The following is an 8952-nucleotide window of genomic DNA, read 5'->3' on the forward strand; positions in this document are numbered from 1 at the left end:
CTTCTGATCCCATCTTTCAGCCTGTGTGATGATAACAGGGCTTCATCAGGGTAACCTCGAGTCTACTGGAAATACTGAAATAGCTACTCCGTCATCAAAAAATGGCACTGAGAGCCAATATTCCTGCATTTTTTATTTTATTTTTGGATACACTTTATGTTTATATTCTTAGAAAAATTAAGGCCACTGTGTTTAAGACCGGGATTAGATTTTTCTGGAAGTTAAATAAAATCTAAAAGTGTGTTTATCAAGTGCTCCCAAGCCAGCAGATGGCAGTAGGTTCACACTGTTTTGGAGTGAAGACCCTGCTCTCCTTGGGATCAGACCTGAGATGAAGTTGCCTTTTCCCAGAAAGTTTCAATGCCATTTAGACTGCAGCTAATTTTTCTAATGGAATTGTGTAGCAGCAAATTACAGACCAGCACCTGTCAAACTACACGGCTGTTTGTTATGTGCTAAATTTCCATGATCTTGGAATAAAATTAAATGATTAAAACCCACCTATCTTCTAACTTTGCAATATTTACTATTAGTGTCTGCATGAAATCATATTATCTATCAAAATAAGCAATTGCATTGTACGCGATGGTGCATGCCAGAGTTGTTTCCAAATCTGCTTTTTATGCAGCTGTAGGTCATAAGCAATTTAGGGAAATAATCATTAAAAAAATATGTCCTGAGTATTCAAGAGATCTAGACAGCCTTGCTGTGATCGATTGTCTCGTTAATGATGTCTTAATATTCAAAGAACCTTGACAAAGTATAAGATTTATTATAGCGGAGCAGTTAATACATATTCTAAAAATAATTAGTAACCGTAGCACTGCTGTGCCCTTGAAGAACTCGCCCGTTGGAGTGACAAGATCACAGAACCAGAGGAAGTTCTGGTTTTTCAGGGCAGACAATGCATTTTCCCTGGAGTGTGCTGGACCATCATTCATCCTCAACTTCCTGGAATTGCACATGCCACCCCCCAAATTTGGCTCTCATTAGCCTTTAATTCTGGGCATTATTTCTCCTCATCTGAGTGCCTCCTCTGGTAGATTTTATTTACTTCTCTAGATTGGTTATCAGGTTAACTCAAAACAAACCCATTTTTAAAAATTTGTTCATATTTTCCCCCCAGCAATTAGGAGTATTCTGTATTGGAAAGGGTTCAGCATACCTCTAGTCGCCATATGACCTGACACAGAAATCCTTGTTATTTTGAGCCTGTCAGTCTGATCAGAGATAAATCTAAACCAATTGTCTTTAATTTTATATATTTTGTCGTGTAGGAATTTGACATCTTTCTATGTGCTGACTGAGCTTTTATCTGTATTAACGCATATAGGTTTTACTATATCTTTGTCACATCAAAATTAAAACCAATGGTTGGTTAAACAGAAGATGAATCTGAATATGTTTCTAAGACTACAAAGCAAAAGAAATAAATAAGGGGGGGGGGGACAATATAAAGTTGAGATCTGAAGACACAGAAGACAGAGTAAGAAAGTCCAACTCATGTCTAATCAGAGCTTCCATAGGTGCTGATGGGGAAAATGGAAGTGGGGAGAGGTCATCTTTAAAAGAATAATGCTGAGAGTATTCCAGAATTAATAAAAAATAATTGATTTTCAGATTTATCTAAGATCCCTCACTGGATAAAGCAAGAGAAATCCACAGCCAGAAGACTTGATGCAACTTCAGAAGATGCCAAACTCAAAGCAAAGGTCTTAATAACAGCTTGAAAGAAAAGATGATTTTCCCTAAAAAAGAAATACCTCACAGCTGGCTTCTCAATAGTAGATAGGGAAATTAGGGAAATTAGATCCCAGTGTAATAGTATCTCCAGAATACTGAACCGAATAAACCAGCCTGCTATTCTAAACCCATAGAGAGGGCAGCCAGGGTGGCTCAGCAGTTTAGCACAGCCTTCGGCCCAGGGCCTGATCCTGGACACCCAGGATCGAGTCCCATGTTGGGCTCCCTGCGTGGAGCCTGCTTCTCCCTCTGCCTGTGTCTCTGCTTTTCTCTCTCTCTCTCTCTCTCTCTCTGTGTGTCTGTCATGAATAAATAAATAAAATCTTAAAAAATAAATAAATAAATAAATAAATAAATAAATAAATAAATAAATAAACCCACAGAGAGACGATGACAAAAATGAGTGTGAAATAAACATATTTTCTGGCGACAAAAATGGAGATTATTTCCTGCCATAAACTTTATAGAAGTGTGAGTGGTAACTCCCAGGAAGAAGAAACAGACAGGCTGAGACAGACAAAGTGACTGTGAACACGGAAGCAGAAAAGCTAGCAGGTGAACAGAAACCAGGTACAAAGCCATGCTGGCATCTGTCCACCGACCAGAGATCTCTGTCAGTAGTAAGTCCTGCGTTGGGATTACTACCTGTCTGCTCCCCCTTAGGAACATGACTGCCATTGGGAACCACTCCTGTGAGCACACCAGCCAACATACACAGAAGGGGCACAGCCGTCCTGAGTTAGTGGGGTCATGGCAAAACCAATGTGTACAAAACGGAAAAGCATGTCCATCGGGCAGCAAACATAAGCAATGCTACCCACGGTCCCTGTGTGAGCGAAGAGGAGAGATCCTTCCAATGGGGGAAGAGTCAGTTCCTGGATTTGTAGATCCTCTTCCTTGATGGTTTAGGTTCAGTTCTGCCAAGGACAGACAGCCATGTAAGATCTGGAGCGCTAGTGTCCATGTGGTACCTCTTCTTTGAGTTCCATATTATTTGTGTGATATTATTTGTGTGGCTTACATTTCAACTGGTTTTAAATATTCCACTTCTGTCTTAAATATGCATTTAAATAAATAACAAAATATAATTATTAAATAAATAATGAAATACCTAGTTTCCGTGTGTGTGTGTGTGTGTGTGTACTTATAAATCATATAAAGTGGTTTGGAAATCCATTCTGATTCACTCTCATTGTTGATAAATGTGAATTTCTTTCTATAATCAGTGTTGTATTCTACATTTGCCCCACTTAATGCATGTTTTTTTTTTAAGATTTTATTTATTTATTCATGAGAGACACACAGAGAGAGAGAGAGAGAGGCAGAGACACAGGCAGAGGGAGAAGCAGGCTCCATGCAGGGAGCCCGAAGCGGGACTCAATCCTGGGACTCCAGGATCATGCCCTAGGCCAAAGGCAGGTGCTAAATCACTGAGCCACCCAGAGATCCCCGCTTTATGCATCTTTTTAAGCTCATTGTTTGCCTTTTTAAAAAATCAATTAGCTAAAAAAAAAAAAAAATCAATTAGCTATCTTATCCCTTTTTTTACCCTTTAGGCTTGAATGCTGTATGTGATGTTTGTTCCATTTGATAGACACACTGTGTTATTTCACCACATATAAGATATTCTTTAATCAATCATCATTCTCTTCCTGAAAATATAATCATCTAATCACCTGCTCCCAGCTCATAACCGAAATATGTTAGCATTTCAGCTCTCTCCTTCCCAAAATAGAATGTATCGGACAGTATTACCAAATACAGATAAAGGTTCTTTAGATTTATGATCTATTTCCTAATTTCGTTTCTCATCGTTTCTCTCCTTGTCTCCCTGGATCACCTCACTGCCATCAGCTGCTTTCTTTTTCAGGTAATATCTTTAAAAATTACTTTAGAGAAGATTTCTTTTTATGAACTCAGCTCTTATTGAACTCAAACTGTTTGGTGACCCCCTCGGGCTCTGATTTCTGCTTCCCCTTGCTGAGTCCGCCCGTTGCTTCAGCCTCTGGGGCTTTTCTGAGCCTTCTCTGCTTTCTCTCCGGTAGCTGTAAAGTTAGGTTTCTGTCATGAGGACCATGAAACTTCGCTACAATGTGTACGATTTGGGTTTGTTTGGCCTTATTTGATGTCTGCCCTTTAACAGCCAGGCTCCCAGGAACATAGCGGGGCCCGACCCTCTTATCGCACCGCAAGCAGGTGTCGCCAGCCCACCTTCCTTCATCTTTCCCCGGCGCCTAGTTGGGAAGGATGCTCTGTAACTTACATCCGTGCCACTCTGTAACTTGGGGCGGGGTGTTTACTCCTTACTTCCCCCCATTCTCTATTCCAACTTTGTCTACTGTGTTTTTATCGGGGTTCCAGTTTCAATAAGTGTAGACTGAAGATTGTATAAATCTTAAAATCATCATTTAAGATTTTTATTTCATTTTTTTCTGATCTTCTTCCTATGTTCCTATGTTTTTGCCACTGGCTCATTTTACAGATTCCATCTTTCCCTTCTTTAGCTATTTTACATAGTTTCTTTATACCCTCTATCTGAAAACGGAGAAACTGGAGGTCGGAGGGTGAGTGTGATGCTCGGCGTTTCTTCTTCCCCTAAGAGCACCGTTGCGCGGCCATGTGGCCACCTTGTCTGTGTGCTGAGCTGCCAGGGAGGCTGCAGGATGGACTGCAGGGTGGTGCCAGCCCAGAGCCACTGCAGCCCCAGGAGTGCGAGCAGCACCCTCAGACTGGGGCTCACTGCTTCTGCATTTCCACCTGCACCTGTCCACAGGGTAAACCTGCTGTGCTTTCAGTGGCTCAGGCCCATGGCACAAGCTTCTGGGCTATTCTATGGCTGGCTGGGCCGGCACTTCTGTGGACTCAGTGTTGCACTCACCGTGCCCATTGCTGAGGTCTGCTCTTCCTCATGGCTGAAGGGAACGGGTCTCCGAGCACCACATGGCCCTGGGTCCTTCCACACAAGCTTTATAGCTTGCTGCTGGGCTCAGTTTCATTCTCTCTGACCTGTACCCTTTTGTGATCCTTCAGGGAGCATCTGTGCACATAACACACCTGAAGATGTCTATGTTTTACCCTCAACAGAAGAGCATGGCTGTTAACTTTGAATAAGGCTTTGTCTAGAATGACAGCTATTTTCTGCAAGTATCAGAACACAATTTTCTATTTCTTCCTGCCCTTAGTGGTTGCACTACAAATCTTAGTGCTGCAAATGTCCTCCATCTCTGATAACAGACACGTTCTCATTGTGCGTACTGACCTTTAATTTATCTTTACTCCTCCCTTTTGGTTTTCATTATGCTATCTGGATTATCACATCTCCCATCAGTTCCAGAAAATTCTCAAGGACTAGCTCCCATACTCTGACTATTTTTCCCTTCTGATTCTCTCACTAAATTGATTTTGGATCCTTTCCTTGTATTCACTGTTGCTCTTAAACTGTCTCTCCTAATTCAATCTCCAATCATATTTTATGGTGATGCACTTTGCTCTAGGCTGTCTTTGCCTGCTCGAAGTACAAAATATCACAACTGGGGGGCTTGGACAACAGGAACATGTTTCTCACAGTCTGGAGGCTGGAAGTCCAACATCAAGGCTCTGGCACACTTGATTCCTGGTGAGGGCTCTCCAGCTCACCTGCACACGGTCACCTTCCATTAAGGACATCAGTCCTGGTGGAAGCCCCTACCCTCAGGACCTCATCTACACTTAATCAGCTCCCAAAGGCCCTACCTCTGAATGCCAGGGCACTGGGTTTGGGGATAGACACTGAGTCCGTGCATAGCTTGTTCCCTTGTCCTTCTCACTGCTGGTCTCTCCAGCGGTTTCTAATTGCCCTGCTTTATTTTAGTGACCATACATGTATTTATCTCTAGAAGGCTTTCTCCTAAGGCTGTGTGTATACATGTATGTGCATGGTGCACACGAGATGATCTTTGTCACAGAGTCCTGTTCTTCTCTTCCTGACAAGGAGCACCTGTTTTCTTTCTATTCTACCCTTAAACCAAGAGTTCACAGGCCGAGGTGGAGGATTCTCAGCTCTAGCTTGGTTCTAATTTCTGCAATCACGCAGGCTCCAAGCCCAGTGTTTTGTGTAACACCAGAGGCTACAAACCAAAAGCTCTGGGGTGTGCAGTCCTGGTGCACTCCGTTTCTGCCACGTGCCCGTGTGCTTGCACACACAGGGGAAGCCCAGGAGTTGCTCATCAGCTCTCAGGTCCTTCTGCTTTTGTGGCTTCTAGAGGTGTCCTTTTATGTACCTATGTACTAACATGTGTTTTTAGATGTGTGTTTTGAGTATTATTTCTAAATATCTGTAATAGAAAGTGACACATCACAGTGGATTTTAAGCTTTGACTTTGCTCTAGCGTAAGAAATCATTTTTACACTACAATTCAGGACATAGGTGCACACACATACACACAATGTGGTACATTCTGATGTTTTACATTTTCTTCCCCTTCATTTGTATTGATGTGGTCGCTGCCAATCAACCAAGTTTTATGACCCATTTATAGTTCTTGACCGACAAATTGAAAACACTGATCTCTCTTGCTGTTCTGCTGGCATTGTTCTTAAGTAATTAGCTTGTTTGCTATAGGATGGAGGGTCTACCAGGAAAAATGGAAGATGGCATTGGCTATAAGGAAGAGTTAGCCAGTCTGGGAATCAGTGTAGAGGAGCAGACAGGGAAGCCCTTGTTTACAGTGTAGCCGACGTTGATCAGGATGGGAACAAAAGGGGATTGAATTCTCACATTTCTGTGAGTGAGGCCAGTGCTCAACCTGTAATCTTCACTCAGCTTTGAATAATAAATGTATAAGAAAAGTAGAGTTCTAACTAGATCTTCCTGAATAGCTGAGATGCAGCATTGTGACAGAGAGGACTTGAGGTAAGAATCGCTGGATCTGTGATTGACGAGGAGTCATGGGTCTTCACTGTGCAGATGATACTGGTCCTCTGGTGCCACATGACCTTTTGATCTTATAACACATGTAGAAAATGATCACATTTGCAGCAGGTACTGGGTAACTAGAAAAGGTTGCTCAAGATGCAGGGAGATCAGGCATGGTTTGGGGAGCCCTAAGCATGATCCAACTGCCCTTTGAGCTGAAAAGATATATATCCACCCAACTGAAGCACACTCAAGACTTTGGAATGTTGGATGGGAAGTTTTGCCAGACTCCAAGTCTCATAAGTGCCAGATTTCTGAAAAGAAGTCTATCCAAGTTCTGGGGAATGTGTTTTTCTTGTCATGAAGTTAATGACAGTAATTACAATTATTTATTTTATGTAGATTTGCTCTATGTGCTTTAGTAGCATTCCTTTATTTAGTGTTTACAATAATTTTATGAAGTTGTTACCGCTACATCTCTATCTTACAGGTGGAGGCATGTCAAGGATGAAGAATTTAAGATAGTAAATGGTATAGATGGGATTAAAATGTGGGTAATTGGGAACTGAGACAGAAACAGAATCCCAGGCTAGCTTCCTCTGATGGTGTATACTTCTTAAATCAAAAAGTCTGCATGGGAAACGTGTTCTTACATGTTCAGAAATTTACAAATACTCTATTACACAAGTGACCTTGAAAAGAAGGCTTCTAGGATACATTTATTGGATGTGGACTGATCTACTGCTCCCTCCTGGGGGCTGTACCCTTCCGGGGTGGCTAGGAAGGGAATTAGTTGAGTCTGGAAACAAAAGACTTATGGTTGAGACAGTGTTTCCCGCAACCTCTAGGGGGCTTTGTGTTTGTTTGGGACCTGAGGAGGGTCTACAGTGGCTTGATGTGCCCTAGCCCCTACCAGAACAGAGTTTTTCATGAGATTATACCAAACCAGGATCACAACAAAAGACTCAAATCTGACTGAGAGTAAAGCCTGGACAAGGGCTTTATGGACACCCTAAAATGGGCTTGTCAGCCACACATGGGGGTGCTTGTCACCATGCAGATTGTCTTGGATTTGACCTTGGATTTGACATTTTTAATAAAGTCCCCAGGTGAATTTGATAATGGTTTACAAAGCTTCACACTTTGTAAAACAAGGCTGGAAGGTGTTGTTATTTATCCTCAGGGACATTAGAATTACCCAGGGGCTTTACAGGCTTGGGTCCTGGGGCTCCATCCCACAGGCTGACTCAGATGGTCCAGAGCAGACCAGGGACCCTTGTTCAGAAATTCCCCAGATGCTTAAGTGGAACCCAACATTGAGAACAATGTCCTAAAGACTTCGTGGTTAACATCCATAATAAACTGTATTACATCAGAAACTATTAGGAAAAAAATGAAATAGGCCATTAGAAAGAGAGAGTCAGCTTGTCATAGCAGTGCAACAGCCCCAATATTTACAATGTTTCCACGGAGCAGAAAGGAGGCAGAAATGAAGCACAGACGAACAAGTTGCCATGATGTCGGTGGGGGTGGGGCCAAGACTTCTGCCAAATGAAATGGTTGGGGGGAGGGGTGTCAAGCCATGGTGTTTGACCAGTCGTGGACTAAAAGGACAGAGGCCACAGAAACATCTGCAAGGGGGTGGATTATAGAGGGTAAGCCTGGGGTCACATAGGGATCCTTCGGCTGCTTTTGCATTCCTCAAGGCTCCTCTGTTTACCTATGTTCCTCAAGTCACTCTGGCTCCCCAGTGAGTCAAAAGAAAGCGGCCAATAGGTGTAGCTCCCCGTTACCGGTCATTATGCACAGTAGTGGAGGGGAAATCATTGGTTGCCTTTATAAAGAACCACCTTCCACAAACACACAGGTATTTTCACAGAAGGGCAGCTTGGCTTGTTGCCACCATGAATGAAGAGAGATGGGTCCCAGCCCGAAGGGTCCAGGGCAGAACTGAGACAACTGATGACCTTGGCCTCCACAGGGGGCAGGCCCTATCCTGAGGCACCCATCCACATCTGAAAGGTGAAGAGAAACAAAATGGTGCATTCACGTCTTCCATTTTCCCACCAACTTTGTTAGCTTGATAATGTTGGGAAGGAAGTGACAGACATAATTGCAGATGAGACTTTAAGTTTTGGTTTTATTTTTGTTTTGAATGGTTGTCTGTTTCTTTTTAGTATTTTATGCTGCTTAGTGTAATGGTGCCTGAGAGCTATTAAGACAGTCATTTGTGTCTAGATGTGAGGGAACATGGCATAATCATTTTACAGATGAGAAATCTATAATAGAAAAAAATGTGATTTGCCTAAGGTCAC

Source organism: Canis lupus, chromosome 1, assembly GCF_011100685.1.
Source record: "Canis lupus familiaris isolate Mischka breed German Shepherd chromosome 1, alternate assembly UU_Cfam_GSD_1.0, whole genome shotgun sequence".
Taxonomy (NCBI): Eukaryota; Metazoa; Chordata; class Mammalia; order Carnivora; family Canidae; genus Canis; species Canis lupus.